The sequence below is a fragment of the Polypterus senegalus genome, chromosome 2 (genome assembly GCF_016835505.1).
Source record: "Polypterus senegalus isolate Bchr_013 chromosome 2, ASM1683550v1, whole genome shotgun sequence".
In the NCBI taxonomy this organism is placed as follows: Eukaryota; Metazoa; Chordata; class Cladistia; order Polypteriformes; family Polypteridae; genus Polypterus; species Polypterus senegalus.
In genome coordinates, this window is record NC_053155.1 from 88,660 (window position 1) to 115,650 (window position 26,991).

The 26,991-nt window shown below is 41.7% G+C and overlaps 1 long non-coding RNA gene across 1 annotated transcript in view; it reads left to right on the top strand.

Annotated features, from left to right (window-relative positions):
* The window catches only part of LOC120521063, a 96,883-nt gene extending 72,751 nt beyond the window's left edge, over positions 1-24,132 (top strand). Inside the window, exon 4 of the long non-coding RNA XR_005631979.1 lies at positions 23,276-24,132. This is a non-coding gene — a long non-coding RNA (uncharacterized LOC120521063). The remainder of the gene's footprint in view (positions 1-23,275) is intronic.
* The last annotated feature ends 2,859 nt before the right edge of the window (positions 24,133-26,991 follow it).

Sequence of the window (26,991 nt, forward strand, 5' to 3'; positions counted from 1 at the left end):
ACCCTCATAGATACTATATCTGCTTCAGAGTGGCAGTGATACATCATTTGTACAGAAATAATGTGAGGTTTTAGGTAGAATAGGATTAGTAGTTGTTAATATTTGTTGCTTAGTAATATTATTTTAAATCCAAATAAATTGGTATGTGACAGCTGACCACTGTGCCCAACATGATGCTGGTATTACAGTTAGTACTGCGGCCTGATAGCAGCACATCATCTCGATTGGTGACTCTGAGCTGGCCTTGTGTGTGTGTGTGTGTGTGTATGTGGGCCCGGCCTGTTAAAGACTGACATCCAATTCAAGTTTGGTTTCTATGTGTTCATAGTTCAGTTCTCCTAGTGGTTTGACCAAATAACACATTTAAATGCATTGCCTCTGCCAGTTTTGATCCTCTGCGTAACATCCTGTAATTTCAGCCTTCCTCCAGACTCCGTAAGCTTTTGGTTGTAAAGTGGTTTTAGATTCCATCACGGCGTCATGGACAGCTGCGGTTAGCTCCAGGTGCTCCAGACTAGAAAAGTCTTTGGTGGCTTTTTGGACCCTTAAACTGCAGGGTGTGCAAGGAAGGGCCTTGCCTGTCTCCTCAGGTAAAAGGTTCACAATGGCCCCCATATGCTTACATGTAGAAATGATTTTTGTCTTTTCAGGTGTTTCAGGTAGTCTACTTTTAGGCCTGCTCCTTTCCAGTGTCCACATCACTTATTGTCATAATTTCCTTTCATTACTACCAGAGTTTTATTAATCAGTTTAAAATGAAACACAGTAAACTGAATGATGGCAGATGTGCAGCCTTAACATTTCACATCATGAAACTACGTAAACACTTGACGTTACCAACCTCAGACATGTAATGAAAACAGCAACCCATCCAAAGCACTTTGCCTATCAGATGCACATTTGTGAGGACAACATCATTAGTGATCTCTTATTCAGGTCCTTCTCTTATTTGGATCGGGCATTCAGACATATTGGGCGCAAGTTTTTGACTTAAGTGGTGCCTTTAAAAACACAGTGTCAGAAGGTAAGGTCAGTGAAGATGGATGGTCCCCTTGTGTCTTGGATTTCTGATAACTTAACAAGTGGACCACAATTGGATGCTACATAACCGGGTTCAAGGTTACTTGTTTGGTGGGTGACACAGGGACTCTTCAAAGAACTCCCAGCTACCTTTCAGCTTATCATATAGTAATATTCTGAGGCCATCTGCTGAGATTCTTGTACGGGTCTGCCATCACGGGCTCTACAGGAGACCGGACACAGAGGCCTGGTGGATGACGTCTTTTAGTGGGGAGTGAGCTTAATGATAGCAAAACAGAGGAGATGGTGGTATACCACAGGATGGGCATATTCCTTCATCCAAGAAATGGGTGCATTAGTACCCAAAAATCAATAATGGGCGGCAAACACTGGAGCAATATACAAAACTTTATTTCTGAAGGTGGCTGAGGTCATTTGGCCTGAGTGGAATAAGTCTGCATATGCTGCATACATTTGAGGCACCGAGTGTACATTAAAATAGCACTTGCCAAACGAGTGAGTGAGTAAGTCAGTCATGAAGATCAGTTGTGTTGTAGGAGCAGACCTGGACTCTGTTGGCTAAGCTGCTGGCTGTCCTACCCGCTGACACCCACGTCACCCTGTGGGTCACCCTTAGTTCAGGGCTCTTTTCCTGTGGCGCTCCTTCTTTTTTACAATCTATGTTGACATATGTACTTTGAATAGACCATAGTTTTTGTGAGATTTTAATAGATTCATTTTAAATTAATTCTGGTCAGATTAATGTGTTTTTGTCTAGTATTTAGTAGGACTAAAAATCGATCTAAAGTAACATGTCCTTCTGCACAGTTCACTGTGGAAATCCTCAAGTCCCCTCCATTACATTATCTGTCATTTTAACTCAAAATTTGTTTGTCTTTTTAAATTGTTGGCTGAACTGATTTTAATTTTCAATGTATACTTTTCCTTGATTTTACCTTTTCTATGACTCAAACACTCAGTTCTGCCCTACTGTCTACTGTTCCCAAACATCAGACGTTTTCTTTTGCAATTTTGAAACTGGAAGTAAAGTTGATTTTTATTTATGTGGTCTTGTGTCTGTGCATTTTAAGGTAATATTTTACAGCATCAGGAAATATAAGGCATAAACAAATGTATTAAAGATGTGGAGAAGGAAAGAGAATGTTTACTAAGCATTAGTAAAAAGCTACTGTACTATATTTACTGCCAGCACAATGTGAACCTTACAAAACAAAATAAGAAATGTAATTTATCTTTTAGGTTCTTCCATTAATATCATAACTAAAAATGAAATGATGTTTGACCCGACTCTTAATTCTTTTTCCTGTATGCTGTGCTTGAGAGAGTTAAAGTACACTTTGAACATTTATTGTTTTTCCAATTATTATTAAACTCTCTACAGCATCTGAACAATTCCACCTTAAAACATGCACATGTCAATCCAAATTCTGTAAAGGACACTTTCATAAGTATTGTGAGTATTAAGAATGACAAACAAAAAATCATGCATGATTGTGCTCAGCTGATGACTGTAGTGCTGTCTGCATTAAAATGTAAAACTCGACAGCGCAACTCACAAATCGAGAATAGTTATCCTGTAGGTATCCTTTTATGACAGGTAGAATGCCCAGAGCTGACTGGGTGGTCCCGTGGCCCGGAATTATTTTTTTTTTCTCCAGCCGCCTGGAGTTTTTTCTGTTTTTTCTGTCCACCCTGGCCATCGGACCTTACTCCTTTTCTATGTTAACTAATGTCTTATTTTAATTTTTTATTTTGTCTTTTATTTTTCTTTTCTTCATTATGTAAAGCACTTTGAGCTACTTTTTGTATGAAAATGTGCTATAGAAATAAATGTTGTTGTTGTTGTAATCCCTCACCATGCTGAAATTCTGCAGAAAGCATTTCAGTCTGCTGATTAGTTACTTTTAATGTTTTGGACAACTCCTCTTCATCGATCATATCAGAAGAAATTAAAGCTGCCACTCCCCATCCCATCCCCAATTCTTTGTAAATTTTCTAATGTTCAAAATTAAAACCTGATTGAGCAGAGTTTGTGATGACAAGTCCATTGAACCAGATCTGTTCTGGGCTTTGGTGTCCTTCTGTTCAATGCATATGCCAAGCATTTTGAAATAATTAATTATTCACGTTGTTTCTTGATTTCATTATGGCACACAAAATGAAGACATGCTCTGTGTACACATTATTGTCTAAGTTCAGAATACGAAGATCCTGCATTTCATAGAACTCCTTGGAAAAGGGTAGAGAATACATGTGAGAATACATCGTTCCAAAGCCTTTGGTTGTGTAATAATAATAATACATTTTATTTATACAGCGCCTTTCCCATGCTCAAGGCACTTCACAGAGTTGAAGGGAGAACGGCAGGGTATACAGTATATAGCATTGTACTAAACCAGATAAATAAATAAAGAAGATTAAGACAGTGAATTCAGAGAAAAGCCTAACAGACAACATAACTGGTGGTCCAGCACACACACACACACACACACACACACACACAGGTTACATGACATCTTGACAGAGAGGCAAACTGAGAGAAGGTAATAAAGTCAAGTAAAGCTAAACGCCTTCCTGAACAGATGAGTTTTTAAAGAATTCATGGAGTCAGCTGACCTGATTAATTTCGGTAGGTCATTCCAGAGTCTGGGCACTCGCTATGCAGCTGAAGACCCTGCTGTCACCCATTGAGTGTAGATTAGTGGGGAGCACAGAATCAGAGGACCTTAGTGGGTAGGCAGGCACATAGTGATGGAGACGGTCACTGATGTAGTTTGGCGCAAGGTTATTTAAGGCTTTGTAGGTTATTAGTAGGATTTTATATTTGATTTGAGACACGGGGAGCAGTGAAGACGGAGCAGGATGGTGTGATGTGCTCGCTGCTGCTGGTCCGAGTCAGGACTCTTGCAGCTGAGTTTTGAATAAGCTGGAGCTGTGATAGAAGATTAGTAGGGGCACCTGCCAGCAGCGAGTTACAATAATCTATGCGGGATGTGATAAAAGCAGGGACGAGTTTCTCTGCATTAGAAAAGAAGAGGAAGGAGCGAACACGGGATATGTTATGGAGGTGAAAGTAAGAAAGTTTCTTAATGTGATTTATGTGAGCAGAATAAGAGAGGAAGGAATCAAAAATGACACCAAGATTCTTCACAGTAGAGGCAGGTCTGATGAGATCACCGCCAAGATGGACTGGGAAGGTGCTCATTTTATTAAGTTGCACTTTAGTCCCAATTTGCAGGAGTTCAGTCTTCTTACAATTTATTTTTGAAGAGTTCTGCTCCATCCAGGTTTTAATTTCACTAAGGCAGGTTGTGAGCTGAGAAAGCTCTGATGAAGCTGAACTTTTTTGTTATTATTAATTTTATTGCAATCCATACAAAGCAATCAAGTTTTAACAAAAAGAAAGATTGACTTAAGAGCAGAAGCTGAACTTTTAACATTGAAATAGAGTTGAGTGTCATCTGCATAAAAACGATAACCCAGTCCATAGCTACGAATAATATGGCCAAGGGGAAGCATATAAATACAGAAGAGAAGAGGGCCGAGGACAGAGCCCTGAGGAGCTCCTTGTGTGACTGGTGCTGAGCTGGATCTGCTGTCACCAAGACTAACAAACTCTTGCCTATCAGTCAGATAGGACTTGAACCACTGGAGGGCAGTGCCAGAGATACCCAGCATGTTCTCCATTCTGGACAGTAGGATGTCATGTCTGACCCGAGTGTCAAATGCTGCACTGAGGTCTAACAGAATTAATATGCTGGTTTGTCCAGAGTCTGCTGCCATAAGCAAATCATTGGTTACCCGTAACAGAGCAGTTTCACAGCTGTGCTGCACCCTGACACCCGACTGAAAGGGTTCCATCAAATTATTAGGAGTAGTTGGTGACAACACACTCAGGAACTTTTGACAGGAAAGGTAGGTGGGAAATAGGTTGAAAATTGTTAAGATTGTCAGCATCAAGACCAGACTTTAACAATGGGGTCACAGAAGCGATTTTAAAAGTGAGCGGCACAGAGCCAGTGTCAAGGGATGAGTTTATTATTGTTGTAATAGTCGGGATTATGGCATGAAGGCAGGATTTAAGTAGTGTGCTGGGGATGGGGTCCAGTATAGAAGTAGTCGGCCTCATCTTACAAAGCAGGTTATTAACAAACGCAGATGTGACTGGTGAGAACTTAAGAGAAGGAGCTGGATGGAGTGAAAAAACAGGGAGAGATATAAACAGATGATGTATTTAAGTTAGTTGAATTATTTAGATCTTTAATTTTGTTATGGAAAAAGTGGAGGAAATCCTCACAGACTTCATTAGAAGAGGTAGTTGGGCCAGATGCGGGTTCGAATAGTTTATTAACTACAGAGAACAGAACCCTTGGGTGGTTATCGTGGCAACTTTCTATTATTCTGCCATAGTGGGTGTTCTTGGCAGCAGTTAGTGCTTCTCTGTAAGTCCTTTGATGGTCAGAGAAAGCCTGGATGTGCCCGGTGAGGCCAGTCTTGCGTGACATTCTCTCAAGGCGTCGGCCAGCTGCTTTCATAGATCGGAATTCTGAGCTGAACGTTTAAAGGAAATCTCCTTATGTTTTAAAGGAGCTGTTTTATCTAATGCTGAATGCAGGGCTGAGTTATAGTGGACAACAAGACTATCTAGTGTTGACGGAACAGTTGAAGACAGTAAAAGATCAGAAGTGGATCCAGAAAGAACAGAGGGACAGATATTTTTATGGTTTCTGTAAGAAATTTGTCGTTTACAGGTAAGAGGATGGAGAGTTAATGAGAAGTGAAAAGTACTGCTTTATGGTCAGAGAGTCCCAAATCAGTGCTGTGAGTGTTGGTAACGGATAGTCCAGAAGTGCAGATCAGGTCCAGTATATGACCACCAGAGTGGGTGGGAAAATCATGTTGTCAGGTCAAAACAGTCCAGTAAGGATAGGAAGTCATTTCTCAGTTAAGATGTAGTATAATGTCAATATGGATGTTGAAATCACCAAGAAGGATGACTCTCTGGGAAAAGGAACTTAAGTGGGTTAAAAGTTCAGTCAGATCAGATAAGAAGGATGCGTTGTATTCTGGAGGACGATAAAGAACAATGAGTGAGACGGGACCGGATTCTGTTATTAGTTTAAGAGCCAGGCACTTGAAAGACAGTGGACAGTCAATTAGGATTCTTTTGATGATTAACTCCACTCTGACAATTACTGCGACTCCTCCGCCTTGTCTTGAGCTACGAGGCTCTGTGAGGAAAGTGAAATCAGGTTGTGTCGCCTCGGTGAGAGACGTAAATTCATTTGGTTTTTGCCAAGTCTCCGTTAAGCACAGCATATCAAGTTTGGTGTCGGTGATGAATTCTGACAGCACCAATGCTTTGCCATTAAGAGATTTCGAATTAAACAATGCAATATTAGCTAATGAGGCTTCTTTTTGCACAGACTGTAAATTTGGCACACTGACACTTCTATTTCCAGGGCCCATGAGTAGGACGGCGTATTCCTGAGCAAATGCTGCCTGTGATCTTTTCATTCGTGACCTGACCCGCAATGTACATATTTTGGGCACCAAAAATACCAGTGTCTTTTAGGATATTCCAGTCAGATCATTTGCTCTGGAGAAACTGTTTAATATAAAGGAGTTTGTCATGAGAGTATTTTAGTATGATACTGGACAATACTTATCTGACAGCAGTGGAAAAGCAGCACAGCCAGTGAGACAGGCGGGGTGCGGTGCCGCAGATGAGCAGCGATAGCAAAACAGCAGAAAGCATAGCAGGAGGAGGTAGCAGGATTTGGAGGTTCCAACATACAGCCGCAAACAAGTAACGCTGCGTATTACAGTTGTGATCACCCGGAGCCACAAGCCAGGTGGGTACGAACATCAGATCAGTTCTTAGTTATAAAGCACAATAAAATGAATCGAGAGCAGACCAGCATTGCAACTGTAATCAAAGAGACAGATCATGCCAGGCTCTGAGATCGCCAGGTACAAAGAAATGTTTGTAGGTCTCGTCCAGTGATCCACAGATTCAGTTGTTCCCAGTCAAGGTAAAGTCCATAAAATCATAAAAATGAATCCAAATCCATACAATTCGAGTCAGCTGCATCCACGAACTACACGTACAATAAAGAAAATAAAACAAGCATAAAAAAGTGCGGGATTAAGGCGAATTTTGCGAAATGTGTTGTTAATAGGGAGGAGCGGCCGCAGCATGTGTGTGCCAGCGTCCCCTCCTCTGAGAGACTCTGACTGTCCACTAATATGGCTACATGCAGGATATTCATAAGCAGTGCTACTTAAGTGTTTTCTCCTCCGTGATCTGATCTTACTCAAGGTGATAAGCCATACTTCATTCTAAAACTGCGGCCACCCAGTGGACAGTGGGCGACCGGCTGGCCGAGGTCATTCTGACTTGTACGATGCAGGAACTGTTTACCATCAGACTTAACACTTTGATTTCCTGCCTTCTGACCGTGGCCCTCCGGGTGTTTATTTTTCTCCAACTTCACTAGTCTAGTCTTAGGAGTTTTTTTTTTCCTCTCCTCTGTGTCAGCTGGTCAACTATAATACATTTGGAAATCAAGAACTCCATCTTTGTCTTCGCTCAACCAAACCTGCTATGGAGTGTTTGATTTGCTTTTGTATGTTTTCACTACATTTAACAACATAAAAATTTGCTTAATGTGCTGCCCATCATTTATGTATGTGTGTTTTGTCTTGGTGGAGCCGTATATTACTCTACTTTCCCCTTTTGTATTCTTTATTGTGTAGCCTTTGTCTAAATGCCTCAAATCCCTTAGACTTCCCACTGATTATCAGATATTGTACTTTATAACTTTTCCCCACCTTCCCATCTACATCTATAACCTCAGGCAATAAGGTGTAGTAAAAGACAAGCAGGAGTTAAGTTACAATTTAAACAATGTATTATTGATAATATTCATAAATAATAAATAATAACAGTAAGCAAAGTACATTTAATTATTGGCCACCATACAACCTGATAAGTGGTGATGTTTAGTTTCAGGTGGCACACAGACTTGTTAGTTACTTAAAATGTCCTCATTTGTGGTCCGCTTTCTTCAGAACAGGCCACATGCCTGTCTCTATATGGCTACCGAGTTGTGCTCCTCATGGCAGTGGTTTGACAGTGAAATGTTTCTTCATGGTGATGGTGTATGAGAGAGGGACGGGTAAAGCAACCAAATGTATACATTCTTTGTCCAAATCCTTACACCAATAGGACGTCCTGCTACAGAATGGCCTCTCATTCAAACCAGTGCCAAACAGCCATACTTCAGACCAGTGGGGCACACAATACCTTTCACACCTGCCCCCAAAGCCATTTGTTGAGCTAACAGCTGAGTAGTCTGGCTTTCCTGTGGGGGTTGATTGAGCGGGTCCTGCAGAGAATTGCTTGCCAAACTGGATTTAGGGACCTTCATAAAATTACAATGACTCAGTCTTTAAAGGGGGTTTCTCACCAATGAAACACTAATATTAAGTTACAAATAAAGACATACAAAATTTGTATCAACTTATATACACAGTGTCACACCACAACAATATATATATGTGTGTGTGTAAATTAGATCTGGTTGTCCTCTTTCCATCTTTATGTGTAAGGCTCTTAATTAGAAAACAATAAGAACCTGTTTCTGTGAAAGTTTGTTTTACACTTTAGTACTTACATTTTGTTTAATAATTCCAAATTGATTTTCTATTTGATAACTTACCATTCATTAGAAATCATCAGAATATTAATTAATAATAATAATCAAGTAACTATGGTGTATCTTTATGTTGATTAATCTCTGGAAAGCACTTCAGGTTCCATGTAAATGTATGATAAGGTGGTATAGTTATCATTATTTTTATTTGTTATCCAATGCTCAATTTAAATACAAAAAGTTCTCCGGTTTCCTCCCACAGTCCAAAGAAATGCAGGTTAGGTGCATTGGCGATTCTAAATTGTCCTTAGTGTGTGCTTGGTGAGTGTGCGCCCTGCGGACGGCTGGCGTCCTGCCTGGGGTTTGTTTCCTGCCTTGCGCCCTGTGTTGGCTGGGATTGGCTCCAGTAGACGCCCGTGACCCTGTAGTTAGGATATAGCAAGTTGGATAATGGATGGATCAGACAATACTAATCGTTATGTTGATTTGACATTCTGTTTCTTTTCTCAGTTGAATGAGATTACAATAAACCATCTTACCCTGATAAGATCCCATTTGGTCCTGTAAAAGGCTGGTAAATTAAATTGTAAAGACCATCAACTGTACTGTGCAACAGCCCACGAATGACGTGACCTTAGGAAGTTCATGTGGGTGTCCATATGCCAGAGACTCTTTGGGGAAGGCACTCTCTTCTTCGGATTACCTGGGCCCATCTTCCTGCAGTACTCCTAGGGTCTGTTCTCATTAAAGAGCTGCATGTTCTTTTACTTTGTACAATTTAACCCTTTGCTCTTCACTGATCACCTGTTAAGAATTCATACAGCAGGAGTGTGTTTAGTAAGCTAAAGTACAGTAATATGTTGGAGTGTGTGTTTTAACCACAGGATTAAATAATGAAATGCTCCTTTTGAAGGTCTGCGTAAATATGCCACATCAATCAGACATTTATCAAACACGTAATAAGTGATTACAGAGACACAGACGCCACTGGGGCAGAACTACTGTAGGTGAATGAGAAGAACAGAAACTAAAGCCAGGGCTGTGAAAGAGTAGAGCTACACATTCACCGTAATGTTCCAGATGAGATGAACCCATTAACTTACTATCAGTGTCTTTGCAATGTGAGAAGAAACAACATCCATAGAGACACCTTGTAGACAACTTGTGAAAATACAGGTGTCCATCACGGCCCTTATTAATGGAAGGAAGGCAGCAAATGTTGTACAGGCTGCTTATGGTGCATTTCTCTCTGAAAATCGGAGGAAAATGGGTCATTCCAGACACTGTTCGGAAGAATAACGTACTTTGATTAAAGAGTTCATTGGAGAGGGGAAAACATATAAAGAAATGCAGAAGATGTTAGGCCGCTCAGATAAAATAATCACAAATACTTTAAAATGGCAACCAGAATCTGAAAGAAATGGAAGTAAATGAAAAACTACCATTCGAAACGATCAAAGAATAGCCAAAATGGCAAAGACTCAGTCAATAGTCAGCTCCAGGAAGATCAAAGAAGGTCTAAAGTTACCTGTGAGTACCTGAGTTACAATCAGAAGACGCCTGTGTGAAGCCACATTATCGGCAAGAAGTCCCCTCAGAGTCCCAATGGCACAACATTTTGAGGACTGATGAAAGCAAGTTTGTTCTTTTTGGGCCTATGGACCTAAGACAGTTTGTCAGACGAATGCCAAACACTGAATTCAAGCCACAGTACACAGTGAAGCATGGTGGCGCCAGCATCATGATACGGGGAAGTTCCTCATACTAATTTATTATATACATTAATTGATTCCTCTACAGATTCAGGATCATTTTCAGTCTTTTTAAATAATGGTCTAGATTGCCAGTGCTCAGCTGAAAGGCTTTCATTCTTCTAACTTATCCCTAAGCCATAGGCCAGGGCTATTCAATTCCAAATTTAGTTGGGCCCGATTTTCACACCTAGACATTTAGCTGGGCCAGACAGTTTCAGTGGCCGGTAAGCAGCAGCTAATACGACATTTTAAACCTACACTAAAGAGTGTATTGAAAAACAAGTAATGTTTAATCATTGTTTCCCTTTTAAATCTGACACAGACGCATCAAAAAATGTTTAAAAAGAAAAACAATAAAAAAAGCTATAACTGAACCGAATCGGAGGTATTAACAATACTAACTTGTACTTTTGAAATAAAAAAATGAACATGTTGGTCATATCTGGCCTAGGCTCGTCTCAAAGTACCTAAAACATAGTGGTGCACAGCGTTAGCAGTAACATTTGTTCCCATTTTGAAATATGAGATCCTCCCACAATTTAAAGGAGTGATCATGACAGGCCAGGGACTTTTTGTTGTTTATAGAACTTAAACTTGCTTTTAATCAGTGATGCCAGAGGTTACATTTGAGTTACACAACAAAGCCTTTCCCTTGCAAGCATGGCACCATGGATGGCGTGAAAGTGGATTAGCACATTTATTTTAACTGTTATTTATTTATTTTTTAAGAATCTTCTTTTCAATGTTTCTTTGTTGATGAGCTCCGACTAAAGAATTTATTAGTAACTGAACATATAGTGCGCACTCTAAAACAACTGAAGCAAAGCTTACTGTCCGCTGTCAGTCACAGAGCAGCCCAGTAAAATGACAATAACTTGTAATGCACCTGCAACTTTAAACACAGATTTCATCGCATTGCTGTGTATCAGAAAACAGCGGGCAGGCGACTGCGCGTGCATGTTTACTGATGAATAGGCTGGCATTTTGCCCAGAGCATGTGTTAAATAAAAAGAGAAATGGCACGTAGAGATACATAAAAAGGAGGAGATCGGTGACGGTCATGCCTTGGTGTGCCTGCACCAAATCAGAAGGGAGTACTGAATTCCACAGGGCACAGATATCTTGAAATGTTTTGCTAGCATTCCTGATGTTTTGATGACCAGTTGCGTCCTGTTCAGCCCTTTGTGCTTTATTCTGGCACAAGCATAACCAGCCTCTAGTTGAAATTCACCATTTGGAATACCTGGCCATCCCGTCCGCCACGCTTTGTACTTAGACATATTTATAGTGTCTCCATGTCTCCATGAGTCCCTTGTACCCAGCCTGGAGAAGTGATGTGTATAAACCAGCCTTTGTGCAGCTCACAGATATCTCGGGACCCCGTGCTGACACATATGTTAACACCTCATCTGCTCAACAACAACAAAACAGGCCTTTGGCATCAATGCACAGGAATTAAAGTTTCAGTGATTTCATTCACCACATTCGTAAATTAAGCAGAAATGATAATCACCAATGGCTGTTTTTGGTCGCGTTTGCTACCATTTTAGTCACAGTCTGGAGTCCTGGCAGGATCACGGACAGGACCACTTGGAGGTCGTTTCTGGGCCATTTGAATAGGCATTAAAATGGAGTTGGTCTCTCCATAGCAGCCTCCAATCTTCTTTCCACCAGATTGTGGAGTGTGTCTGCAGGAGTTTTTGTGCGTTTGTGAGGTCAGGTACTGATGTTGAATGAGAAGACCTGGATGGCCATGTGGGGCACAACCATGCTGTAACCTAAGAGAGCCTTCCACAGACTAGAAACTGTAGTGTTAACAGGTCCCTGCGTTGGAACCAATGGGCCAAGTAAAAGCCCTATCATCGTCCCTCATACACCACACTTTACAGTAGGCTCTGTGCAGTCCAGGTGGTAGCATTCTCCTGCCATCCACCAAACCCTAGGCTGGTCTATCAGACTGCCAGATAATGAAGTGCGATTCTACTGCTCCAGAGTCCAGTGGCAGGCAGCGTGCTTCACACCACTACAGCTGACCCTTGGCATTGTCCATAATGATCTTAGGCTTTGCGATGGAGATCTGTTTTCTAAAGTTGCAGATGCATAATCCTTGTGCTGATGTGGCTTCCAGAGGCAGTTTGGAACTGAGTGATGCCACAGAGGATTGGCCATTTTATGTGCCTCAGCACTCCGTGGCCCCTTCTCTGTGAGTTTATCTCATCCACCACTTTGTGGATGAGCTGTTGTTGCTCCTCAGTGTTTCTACTTCACCCTAATAACACTCATAGTCATGTACTGATTTGTGGGAAAGGTGGCATCCTATGACAGTGCTATGTTTAACACTAGAATTACCAGAACCTACGAAAAAACCAGTAGATCCATCCCACCTTAAATCACTTCTCACCTCTCCATCAGCGTCTTTTGTCCTGTAAATGTGTGGATACGCAGCAAGCATCCTGCTATCGCATCCTCAAACGTTGCACAGTTTTCTCAGCTCAAGTCTGTTTACCTGCGTGTCAGTTGCTTAGAGTTGTTTAGCGTGAGAAGTCAAGCAAAATGACCTTTAATAAATACTATATCCAGGGGTGTGGAAATCAAATTTGTTTCTACTTGTCCACGGACAAGTAAACTTAGAAAATCCACTTGTCCGCCAGTTAAATTCACTTGCCCATAAACAAATAACAAAAGTGAAAAATAGTTTATTTTTTCTAATCTCTTTTATTGATACCAAAACTGCCTTCCATTTTAAAACTGAAAAAAGTTCTTTCAGGGAGTAGTATTTTGCCACCTTGCTCTAGAACATTATATAAAAAAGATTCCCGTATCATTTTAACTCACTAATAAACAATGCCTTCATTATAGCTACACTAGTTCTGTTTCACATATTACAGTTACATAGCAGAACACTGTCCTGATTCATTTTCTGCCATGTTCTTCAGCTTTTGTCTTGCAGCATCTTCTCCCCAAAGAATCTTTACCATCTCACACAGCATGGGCTGAATGCTGTTCATTTCTGCTTGAGCTGAACTGCATGGTTCCTGGACTGATGGTCCTGCAGAAGTGGATGCTGATGACTTTTCAGGTTTTTTATGAGTGATGTGCCTGTTGCCAGGTGACAGCCAGAATTCCACAGCTGGTCGTGGGTCAAACTCTTCTAAAGAAGCAGTATTGAACAGCCTAGCATAACGCTCAACCTCCGAGCGTTCAGCTTTAGAAAACGCTTTTTCAATTGAACCAACTTTTTTCTTACTTTTAGACTCGTGTCTCTATCTGATGTACTAAACCCCCAGTTCCTATCCTTTTTCTTTCTGCACATAAAACCAATCGATAAACGTATTTGTGAAATTAAATCTAATTATAAGCTTAGACCTCTGAATTGATGGCATAATTAAACATGTATAACAAAAATTGTTTTAAAAGTTCTGAAAACTGAGGTCTAGGTTTATAACTAGTTTTAATTTCACAAAGACGCTTATCGTGTGGTGATTGTTTATATGGAGAAAGACAAAGGCTAGGAACTGGGGGTTTAGTACGTAAGAGAGACACAGCAAACATGCAATAAAGAAAGCCTGCTCAGAAAAACATCCATTGAATTCTGCGTTCGCATCTCCGACCTCCAGATCACGAACCGAACATCTACACAATATTTCAGTTAAACCTGTGCGATACCCATTCAAATACAGTATCCAGTTTTTTGGAGCCTCGTCACACCTACCATAAACTTCTCTACACTGAACGTAGACCCGAGAACCCTAAAATGCAAGGGAGCAGCACTACAGTCACGCCACCGTGCACCCCGCCACCCATGTTTAATACATGCTTTAATGCATTTCATCGTGAAAAAGATAAAGTATTTATCTTAGTATTCTGAATGTTCATTGAGCAAGAATATCATGAAGTCAATGTGCGGCGATTGCTGCCAGCGCCTGTCACTGCAAGAGAAGGTCAGTTTAAGAAGCGAGATTAACAACTGAGTCGGGGAACACTTAATATAAAGCATTTAATGTGCTACATTAATTTATGACAGGGTTTGAGAAAATCTAGTAAATGAAACATTCATTTTAAGATGAAATTTAGTTTGCGACATTCAACTGACAAAATAAACTACGAGAATAAAGTCAACATGTCGACTTTAATCTCGACATTTACATTTTTTTGTCTTCACTGTGTCCGTATTTTTTTCACAGTGGCCTTACTACGCTTCCTTAGGTTTTTCAAGGCCTGTTGTGCCAGTTTTAATCAAGAAATGATCCATTTCTCATCCGCGATGCTACTTGCTTCAGTTTCAACAACACGCATATAGCGACAACAACGTGCTTACAGCAGTGCATTATGGGTTACGCAGGCAATTCCTAATGACGTATTCGAAATTCAGCAAGAGGTTACATTTCAAGAAGTAAATATTACCGATGTCGGGGGGGGGGAAAAAAATAATAGCGTCTAAGTGAAGATTTTTATTGATATTTCATAACCTTTGGAAACCGTTAGAATGTTTTCTTTATTTTTAAAAAACTGACAGCGCGAAACCAACTTGTTTTATATGAAAAATTCTCTAATCAAAAACGATCTATAGACAGCTCTTCAAAATTGATGTCACGCAATAAATTTCTTAACTCCTCAATATATCACAACCTACGCGAAATCGCAAATTTCAGAAAAGATCAAATGCCTAACAAGCTTTATGTGGCGAAAACAATTGCATTGTAGGTGAAATGACCGCATTTTTATGTAGAAAAAATTAATTTTATTAATAATATATAAAAGTTATCGATTATAATGAAAAATCATCAAATTACATCGTAATGTCGGCATGAAAAAAGACCGCATCTCCAAGCATGTAAATAGTAGGATAAAATACTTATGTAAGATCACAAGAGTGCTTCCCCTTTGAAAAATCAGCCATCATTTTGTAAACCATATTGAATACCAATTTGATACATGAAGAACATGCCTAAGTAAACTGTTTCTGCACGAAGTACGTACCCAAATGTTTAAAATTTGAAAGTAGTGGCAAAAATGTGCCCTGCACTGCACATTTAATTCTTTTTTTCTCCAGAAAAATTGCACTTGTCCGACGGTCAATTTACCCGTGTCGGACAAGTCGGGCGTTGGATTTCCGCACCCCTGCTATATCGTTATTTGGAACACTTGCAGTTCATGTGTCTACAACAATCTATGAACAATAAACACATCGTTAAAACAGAAACGTTTTTCATGTTTTAGTAATAATTGACAAAGTGTAGATATGAAGCGTATAATGTGTGAAGCCTGAAGTCCAAATATCAAATAAACACTTTCACAAAAGGTACAAATACTCTGAACTTCTATTCAAAAATATAACTGCTGAAAAAGAACCCGCGTTAGGGTGCCATATTGACACGTATCTACTAAGACTGCTTCGGTGGCGCAACGGTATCAACTGTTGACTGGTAATCAAAACTTTATGGGTTCGATCCCCGATGAGTCCGTTTTGAGAAGTGAGCCAATTTTACTCTTACTGTTTTATCTTGGTAAAGTAATATATATATTGCTCTACTTTCACCTATTGTATTATTAAGGGGGTGGGGGGGGCAAACACAAATGCCTCTCACCAGAGTAACACTAAATTAAATTGCTTTGCCTAAATTATACATAAAGACATACAAAACATTTATCAAATTATATGCAAAATCTTACATCACAACACTCCACCCCGATGAATGTTTTGTACAATGTCTTTATAAACAATGTCTTTAAATTGTTTAAAGAGTCTGATGCATAACTCGTGCATTGATTTGCAGTATTTGCTCTCCCAGTGTTAAAAGTTGTCAATCTGAAGAACTTGGAAGCGGTCCTGATGACGTGTATATTCTCCGACTTGCGTCAACCATTTCTTTAGCTTTCTGCTGTATGTCATTTTCATATGTCTTCAGATCTGGTGGTTCAAAATGAGACAAGTCCACACCTTCCACTAAACTAGCTCACTGAAATGTAGTCTATTGTGTGAATTTTTAATCTGTGCTTGTTTTGTGTCTAACTGCTAATTAGACCCCTGTCCCCAACTATCTGTTTTAGCATATGCAGCTGTACAGTTAATATCAAAATTTAAAAGGTAACATACCACAGGTGCCAGTACAACCACTTCTGCCCAAGTGAGAGCACATGTGCCACTGCATAAACTGTTCACAAACCATCATCTGTGGCCCCTCTTCATGCATTTGGGGTTGATTTAGTTGCCTCTTGTGCTTTCCTACCCATGGTGCAACTCTTGACTGCCATCAGTCTTTACCATTATAGGCTGGCATCACCACCATGAGACATCAAAGCTATGCAAGTCTCATTCCCCCAGTAGGCCACCCCTAGAGTTGTTTGCCCACCATATGCATACTCGTTGTGCTAAACACCTCAGTTCAGAATTGGCCCACTAGTCCTGTGCTTGTACCACAGCTGACAACCTCAGCAGGGCTTCCGTATTTTCCCAATTAAAAGTATACCTAAACATCAGAGCCCATATGACTTGCAAATGTACCAGCTGCACCTGCTTCACCAGTTTTCTTAGTATACAATTTCCATAATAATAGTATTAATTATATTAATTATCCCACTTAATTAATTAAAACCAAGAATGTATACTTTATGAGCCCAAAATGAATCCCCTAATTTTGGCAATCCTAACTGGTCTGTTCAGGTTCCACCCCTTGGAATATGAATATGACTTAAACTTTGCTTCTAGGCATTCATTGGAACAGCTTAGCCGCTAGTGCCATGCCACTCCAATGTGCTAGTTGTAACCCAATCTCCTGCATGGATTTTACTCTGCTAATTGTCTTCACTATTTATTACCTGCACCAAACCAAAGTCCATAAAAACCTTACAATAGAAGTAGCACTATTGCAAAAGGCCAGAAAATGGAAACAGAAATAACTATTTTCCCTTTCCTGTCTTCCTGTGCTACCCTTATATTCTTTTTTCATTGCCTGTGTGTCCTTTTTTATTTTATGGCAACTGCTACCTGAAAGTGTGAGCTAAAACCTCTCAATATCCAAGTGCCAAATCCAGCATCTCTCCTAAAACTGACCTGTGCTCTTTACTAAAGACCAGCTCACTTTTCTCCATTTTATTGCAGGGAGATTCATAGGCTGTCTTTTTAAATAACTGGTCAGTCAGGTTTCAAACTACTGAGCCTAAGTGTGTGTGCTTTTTAATTACTGCTGGCCGCAGCACAGCTGTTAGGACTTTCACATCCCTGTGCATTCCTGGCTTGCTGGCTAACCTTGTAAAACTTCCTGTTGCACCATCCCCCACCCTTTGTTCTTTGGCTTGTCCTGATCCATTCAAACCAACTCCTAAACTGGTGCACTTTTTTCCCAACTCGGTCATTCTTGCACTAGTACTTTCAAACCTTTCACACACAAACACTTGAATTCCCTTGATTTCCATTGTTTATTTAATTTCCACACTTTCTTCACTGAAGCTATTATCCAATTCTAATCAACAATTGCCATTCACATTCACCAGCTTCTCTGCCTTCTATCTGATTTCTTTGTCCTAAATCAAATTTAAATGCAGCACTGGTTATCTTTCCTAACAGTGGCAAAATATCTATGGGTGTAGCATGTTCTTTAAATACCGGAAAGACCACAGATTTACCTGGAGATTGGGATGCAGTGGAGAATAATGGAAGAAAACATCCTTTCTGTTTTCCCTTCATTTCCTCACACTCACATTCCCACTCTTTTTCTGAGCAGTCATCTGTCTCATGTAAGTCACCCACTCTTGTTTTTGGGTTCAAGTCCAATCTGGTTACTATTGCCCTAACTTTCACCAGGTGTGGTTTTCTATCCTTGTTTCCCCTGCTTTCACTGCTTTCCACTTCAGCAGTGGGTGTTCTACATGCTGTGATGGATGTCCGGCAAGAGTTGCCGGCCCTCAACCCCAGGTCGCCAGGAGGAGCTCTCCCGACAGTATGGACGTGCCCCGAGTTCCAGCAGGGCCTCATGGACTTTGTAGTTTTTACACACAGCCCTGCTGGATACCTTGGGGACCACCAGGAGTCGCTATAGGAGTCTACGAGCCTCGCTATGTGCCCTATAACCTGGAAGTGCGTCCTGGTCACGTGAATGGGAGGAATGACGTACTTCCAGGTTGAAGAAAAGAGAAGTTTTAACTGACCCGGAAGTGATAGAAAGTCATGTGGACTGAGGGACAAACACTTCTGGGTCAAGGAGTATAAAGGACTATGGGAAATCCCAGACGGACGAGCTGAGTTGGGAGGCAGGGTGGCTAAGCGTCTGGGAGAGTGGAGGATTATTATTATTATTGTTGTTATTGTTATTGGACTATTTGGGAGTGGAGGGTGCTTTGTGCACATTATTGATATAATAAATATCATTATTGGACTTTTACCTAGTGTCTGACGTGGTGTCTGAGGGTGCAAGGGTGCGAGCAAGCACTTAATCTGTTACAATGCTAACACTTCACAATCATCACACCAACTGTTACATCTTTCAAAGCTCTCACACAGCATTCCACAACTTTCACTTTCAATCACTTTGCTATTTTCTTTCTCATTCTGATGTTCCTTCTTACCAATAATATAAGCTAGTAAACCTCTTATAACAGCAGCTGTCTTCTTTAAACCTGATCTCTATTTTCTTGCTTTTAATCCTTCCAGCCCCCTTCCATTTTGTGGTGCGCTCAGTTTCTCCTTTCTCTACCTGCACTACAGGTTTCCTAGCTTTAGTCTGCTTCCCTCTGCCACTCCACTGGAAGAGGGCTGACTTTAAAATGAACTTAGCCATTTCTGAGTCTACAATTTTACTCTAATACAATTTGCCAAATTCATTATGGGTTGGCTTACTTTTGCCTCTGTAAGCAAACATACACGTTACATACACAAAGATCCTAAACGAATAAGTACCGTATGAATGACGAATGCATGTCCCATCTCTCCCTAGCACTTTAACCACTTTAATGCCGTATAAATGAAGCATTCTTCTCTCACCACTCCCTAGCACTTTAATTAGGAACTCACTACCACCAGCACTAACAAACATGTGGGTATCCTTGTGACACACATGAAGTCTCTACACTTTGTTGGTTATATTCCATTCAGCAACTAAACAATGTTTTACTTCTACCACATTTTTACACTGGGTGCCCTATAACTCGCATGAATAAACAAACACATACATCAAAACAATATTTGCAAACAGGGTGCAAAACATGGTTACCCCAAAATCCTGCCGACTACGCCAGTTGTTTTATCTTGATAGAGTAATATATATTGCTCTACTTTCCCCTATTGTATTATTAATATGTTGCTTTAGAATGCCTAATCTCACAGACTTACCACTGTCTATAAGGTATTATTGTATATAACGTATCCCCACCTTCCTTTCTATATCTATAACCTCAGGCAATTAGATGTAGTAAAAAGACAAGCAGGAGTTAAGTTACACATAAAATAATGTATTATTGATAACTAGCCGAAGCACGCCGTAACATACGGCGGTGTAAGAATAGGAATGGAAAACGATGAGAAAGTAATTTAGAAATTAAGAAGAAATAAATACTTCTTGAAAGATGCAGGTGTGAATAGGTGTTTTGGTGGCGACAACAGATAATGAGTCGAAAGATCTAACCCTAGAAAAAGCCACGTACAACTGACCGTGGCTGAAAACTGGTGGTTAGAATTATTGTGAAGAGTAAACAGCATGTGGGTATGAGGAAGGCCGCACTTCTGAAATTCAATTACGTAAATATAATCAATAACAACCTGAAAAAGATGTTGTTGTAAAATGTCTCTAAGTAATTCCTGCAGCTTAATCCAAAAGACTTGTACTACAATATCAGGTCTGTGCTCTGGTCTTTGGGTATTCCGACAGTAGAATTTCCAGCCAAGCAGGATTACATGTGAAAGTGACAAATAAATGAAGCTGTCTGAATTTACGTACTGTGGCCATGGCATCCGGTACATGCAACAAAACTATCAGGACTTCCTGAAAATGTGGATGGTAATATGATCATTTTGCCTACACGCACATTGTTATTTTCAGCGTTTGCTTGCAGTGTGTCTGACAGTCCTTTGTATTGTTCCACGCGCAAATCTTGTTGATCTAATCTGAGATAGTTGAGACTCGCGCTCTCTTTTAACATACGCATCTACGACGTACTGTTGGAATAGTTTGCCGCTGGAGTGCAAAAACTATATATATTCCTCATTGCTAATCTGTACGTGTAAAATTGGCATTTGGTTAAGCCTTCTTCACTTGGCATTTCTTTTATCGGGAACATGTTGTAAATCTTTGTGCCAGCCAATTTCTCCGTAAGGGAATAAAAGTGGGTCAACCATAGGATTGCAATTCATATTGAGCGCGGAAATCTGTTTACAGGAGTTGCGTATGGGACAGATGCAAATGTCCCTTTCGGCAGGCGGTTCACCATCTTCTCCGACGAAAATCGCTGCAACATTGCTGTGACATGTCGGGGCATTGTATTGTCGTAAATCCTGCCTAGGCTTTTCCTCAAAAAGTATTCATACAGATGCTGTTGGTTTGGACTGAGCGATTTCATGCATGTGTGTGCATGATTTAGTGAAGGATTTGGTGGTTTTGAGCATGGAATCTAGCTGGAGAAGTACATTTTCACTGCATGTAGAGTTTGATTTATTTTGTAAGCGTACTTCAGATGCTTGGCGAGAAATGCCGTGTCGGCTGTGTGTGGGGGACCGGTTTATGACGCAGGAGGAAAGTTAGAGTTGGTAGGCAGGGCTCAGTCGTGCGTATCCCATGATGCAGGAGGAGGGTTGGAGTTGGCGGGTGGGGCTCTGTCGAGTCCCATGGTCTTAGAGTTGGAGGGCCTGGCCCTGTCATGCATGTCCCATGGTATCCCATGGTCTTTTTTTAGTTGGTGGGCGAGTCTCAATGAGCTATATCCCATTGTCTTACAGTTGACGGACGTGGCTCTCTCTGTCAAATATATGTGCACGTGTGTATATATATACTGCTCAAAAGAATTAAAGGAACACTTTTTAATCAGAGTATAGCATAAAGTCAGTGAAACTTATGGGATATTAATCTGGTCAGTTAAGTAGCAGAGGGGGTTGTTAATCAGTTTCAGCTGCTGTGGTGTTAATGAAATTAACAACAGATGCACTAGAGGGGCAACAATGAGATGACCCCCAAAACAGGAATGGTTTAACAGGTGGAGGCCACTGACATTTTTCCCTCCTCATCTTTTCTGACTGTTTCTTCACTAGTTTTGCATTTGGCTACAGTCAGTGTCACTACTGGTAGCATGAGGCGATACCTGGACCCTACAGAGGTTGCACAGGTAGTCCAACTTCTCCAGGATGGCACATCAATACGTGTCATTGCCAGAAGGTTTGCTGTGTCTCCCTGCACAGTCTCAAGGGCATGGAGGAGATTCTAGGAGACAAGCAGTTACTCTAGGAGAGCTGGAGAGGGCCATAGAAGGTCCATAACCCATCAGCAGGACCAGTATCTGCTCTTTTGGGCAAGGAGGAACAGGATGAGCACTGCCAGAGCCCTACAAAATGACCTCCAGCAGGCCACTGGTGTGAATGTTTCTGACCAAACAACCAGAAAGACTTCATGAGGGTGACCCAAGGGCCCCATGTCATCTAATGGGCCCTGAGCTCACTGCCCAGCAGCATGCAGCTTGATTGGCATTCACCATAGAATACCAGAATTGGCAGATGCACCACTGGTGCCCTGTGCTTTTTACAGATGAGAGCAGGTTCACCCTGTGCACGTGACAGAAGTGAAAGGGTCTGGAGAAGCCATGGAGAACATTATGCTGCCTGTAACATCGTTCAGCATGAGCAGTTTGGTGGTGGGTTAATGATTGTCTGGGGAGGCATATCCATGGAGGGTCACACAGACCGCTACAGGCTTGACAAAGGCACCTTGGCTGCCATTAGGTATCAGGATGAAATCCTTGGACCCATTGTCAGACCCTATGCTGGTACAGTGGCTCCTGGTGCACGACAATTCCTGGCCTCATGTGGTGAGAGTATGCAGGCAGTTCCTGGAGGATGAAGGAATTGATACCATTGACTGGCCACCACACTTTCCTGACCTAAATCCAATAGAACACCTCTGAGACATTGTTTTGGTCCATCCAATGCCACCAGGTTGCACCTCAGACTGTCCAGGAGCTCAGTGATGCCCTGGTCCAGATCTGGGAGGAGATCCACCACAACACCATCTGTCATCTCATTAGAAGCATGCACCGATGTTGTCAGGCATGTATACAAGAACACAGGGGCCATACAAAGTGCTGCGTACAATTTGGAGTTGCTGCAATTAAATTTGGGCAAAATGGACTAGCCTGCCACATCATTTATTCACTCTGATTTTTGGGGCGTCTTTGAATTCAGGGCTCTGTAGGTTGATCATTTTCATTTCCATCAAACGATGTGGCATCCTTTCGTTCCTAACACATTACCCTGTCTATATCAGTATAGATATCCAGGAGGATTTCTTTTTCCCATTGAGATCTGATGTGTTTTCAAAGTGTTCCTTTAATTTTTTTGAGCAGTTTATATACACAGTGGTGTGAAAAACTATTTGCCCCCTTCCTGATTTCTTATTCTTTTGCATGTTTGTCACACAAAATGTTTCTGATCATCAAACACATTTAACCATTAGTCAAATATAACACAAGTAAACACAAAATGCAGTTTTTAAATGATGGTTTTTATTATTTAGGGAGAAAAAAAATCCAAACCTACATGGCCCTGTGTGAAAAAGTAATTGCCCCCTTGTTAAAACAATAACCTAACCTGTTACTAACACTCTCCTATTCTCTTTCTCTCCTCAGTATCCTCGTGAAGCTGTTGGTGCCACTGCTCTACGGCCATGGAACTGTTATCTCAGATAAAGGAGCTCTGGAATCATCCGAATAAGGTTAAAAAAGGTCCTGCCCTCTGATTGGCCGGCCTAGCACTGACTCGGCTGTGAAATGGCCAAGGACTTCTGAGGTGGCCCTGATGGATTCCTCATCTAGCTTTTGGTGTGATGTTTGTACGTCTGTATCTCCATTATATTTTGCTCAAGCCAACCAGGATGAACTCCAATACAGGACACCTGCATGGGCAGTTTTAACATAAAGCATCGTGTTTTCCTGAATTGTCTAGTAATCAAATCACAGTAACATCTGTTGCACCAGGACTAGATTGGTTTATGGGGAGAGAAGACATGCCGATGCTTCAGGCTGTATCCGATTACTTTATGACCTGCGAACAGAAGGAAATGCCACCGGACCAGTTCACAGCGTGAGACAGGAAGGTTCTTAAAACATCAAAAACTTTATTTGAAAAACGGAGATACTGAAACAGATTAAATCATATTGAGAGCCAGACAATCAGGTGGGCTGTGAAACTTCTAAGGACTTTGAAAATAAAAATGACAGACTAAAGAAGAGAAAGCAGTGACGTCTGAAGAGGGCACCAGCGGCGATTGACCGTTTTCAGCTGACCATCAGCAAAAGCATTCCATGCATATTGATTGCTAAATCAACGCCACCCTGGGACATTCGTCTTTGACATCTTTACTTTTTTTAAGCTTTTTCTAAAGACGACGTACAGTATATCAAGACTTTGATCTTATTGTCTGTTATTCCTTGTTCTGTTTGGTATTATTATTTGTCTAATAAATTCCACGTTGCTTTTAACTTTCTATACTTTGTCTTCGTATCTAGAGTGACTGAGGTAATAAGGTAAATTTTTAGAGGACCTGAAGCAGTAGGAAGTGCCATTTGATTTGTCAGCTGAGGACGTCGAGCTCTGTCCAATAACGAACAATGCGTTAAAATAAAACATTCACTGGGTGATAAATGGGGTGTTGAGCCTTTGAATATATTCGTGGAGACCAAAGGTAATATTTAGGTCTGAGATGTCGGAGACGTGGCACGTTGTTAGTGCCTATGACAGGTGTGTCCCTTGGAGTCCTAGGGAGTGATGGACTGTTGTTGTTCACACGGCACTTGTGGGTTAAAGCCTTCAGCTAGCGAATGACTGGCTGTGTATACGTCATTCACACGGTTCTCTTGTGGTTAAGGTCTGTGTGTATGTGTGTGTTAATCTTGAGGTGAGACAGTAGACCAGCCAACCCCGTAACGATCCTGATGAGTACGCTTATCGCTGAAGAAAAGAGCTAAAGGGTAAGTAGGCGACAATATCACAGCCATACGGCTCTGTGAAGAGGATTACTTGTGTTCTGATTAGCCCATTTCCTGACACCGACTGCACACTCCGTTTACCTGGGGGGTCTCTCCCTGAAATGCCTTTCCCATGATTTCTTCCATTTTGTTTTTTGTCGTCTTAGGGAATCGATGGTGCAGGGCTGTCAAAAACAGGACCTGTAGAAGCCCATTGATGTGTTCCTTGTGTGATTTTTGGGCCACACAAGAAATGAATTGTTCCTGTTGTCACCGTGTCCCTATGCTGGGGTAATGTGCTACCCACCCAAAACTCTATAAACCAATGGGGAAACTGGTTTGTTTAACATTGTGAAATTATTGTACAAATAATGTGATATTTCAGCCTGATAAAGCAATTGAACAGAACAAGACTATCGGTCACACCATCTCAGATTTCACTTGACAAGAGGCACTATGGGCCACGATGAAGATAATAACCCTAACCCTAATAACAAAGATATCATCAGGACTCTAAAGTCAAGTCAAGTCAAGTTGGGGAGCCTGCACTGGTACAGCACGTTGCCGCACCCACCACGCGACAAAACAACACGGGATCCCGGTTGGCAACCCCCAGGCAGACATGCGGTCCAGTCGTACCCTCCGGAAATGACCCTCTATCTGCCACAGCCAAGTGTTATGTGGGCGACCCCTTGGCCTGGTCCGGCCACTCTGGTCCCCAACAATGAGGATCTTACAAGCTGATCATCCTTGGAGAAACGCACCACATGGCCAGAGTGCCGTAACTGACGCTCCTTCACAATGCAGGTCATGTGCCTCATTCAGGACTCCATGAGCAACACAAAGTCAAACCAGCGGTGTCCAAGGATTTTCTGGAGAGACACACATGAAGCAGTCCAGTCTTCATTTCAGGTCACTAGATAGCGTCCATGTCTCTCAACCATATAGCAAGACAGGAAGCACCAGGACTCTGAAGACTTGGAACTTCGGCCTTTTGTAGATATCGGGAGCGCCTCACACACCTTTAAGGTGACCTCATGACCCCCCATGCTCTCCCAATCCGTCTACTGACTTCATAGGAAGAGTCACTGAATGAACCTGAATGTCACTGCCATTGTAAGTAAACCTTTCAACGACGAGGTTGACACAGCTGATGGCTTGCCCAAGAGGTCATTAAAGACCTGGCTGTTGGTTTTTATCAGGACCCTGTGACGATGTGGGTTCTGGCTCCACACTCCCATTGCTGCTTGGAAGCACTTCAACCCAACACTGTCGGTAATGTCACCGATGAGCTAAACAGTGAGACAACAACTGAGCAAGGGGATGGTGTAAAAAGATGTGCAAAGTGCTTTTATTTAAAATGAAATCCAAACAGGTGCTCAAATAAAGTGCAGTGCTTTCAATAAGTTCAATAAATAATCCATAAAAAGAACGTGTAGGTAAAATCAATAAATAGAAAAAACAATCTTTTAAAACCAGAGGTTAAAATAGTACAGGAAGTAATATGTTAAAACCAAAAGCCCGGTGTCTTCTGCTTCCATGGCGGCTCCCCTGCTACACTCATCTGGTCTGCTCTACAGGAGAGTCGCCCACCTGCAGGATCAGCTGCCCTTCGACCCTTGGCTTCGTCAGACTCCCAACCGGACCAAGACTTGGGTTATTTCCCAGCGGCCAAGGCGCTCACGGTGGGACTACACCAGCCCAAAGCCTTCTCGACTCTCGACTCCCGCTCCTTCTACGGTCAAGTCGATTCCTCCACTGGTCACTCCAGCTACTTAGTCGCTTAGCTGGAGTGACCGCTTTCTCAGCAAAACACTCCCCTCGCTCGCTCTTCCGTACCGGCGCTCCCTCTCTTACTTCCTGCCTTCTTCTCTGCAACCTCCGTCTTTCTTTTTCTTTCTTTTTCTTCCCTCCTCACCGACTCGCGCTTCTTTTAAAGAGCGAGGGCCATAGCAGCTGCAGCAAATTAGCCACGGGAACAAATCACGGATGTGGGGAGTTCTTCAGCTGAGCACTCGGTGAGAAACACCCACACCGCAGATAGCCCCGTGGCTTGCTATGGCCCAACGCCCCCTCGTCAAGCCGCCGCGAGAACGGTGATTATTTATTTAAAAAAATGGCCTTTACTAAGCGAGCTGTGGACCCGCTATACCACAGACCCTCACAAGCCCAGACACTCAGACTCCTCACTCAGTCTCTTGAGCGTCCCGATCAGAGCCTCCATTGACTCCGTGAAGATCGCAGCATCATCGGCAAAGTCAAGATCTGTGAATCTTTCTTCACCCACTGATGCCCCACAGCTGCTGGACCCCACGACCTCGCCCAACACCGAGTCCATACAGGCATTGAACAAAGTCGGAGCAGAACACACCGCTGAC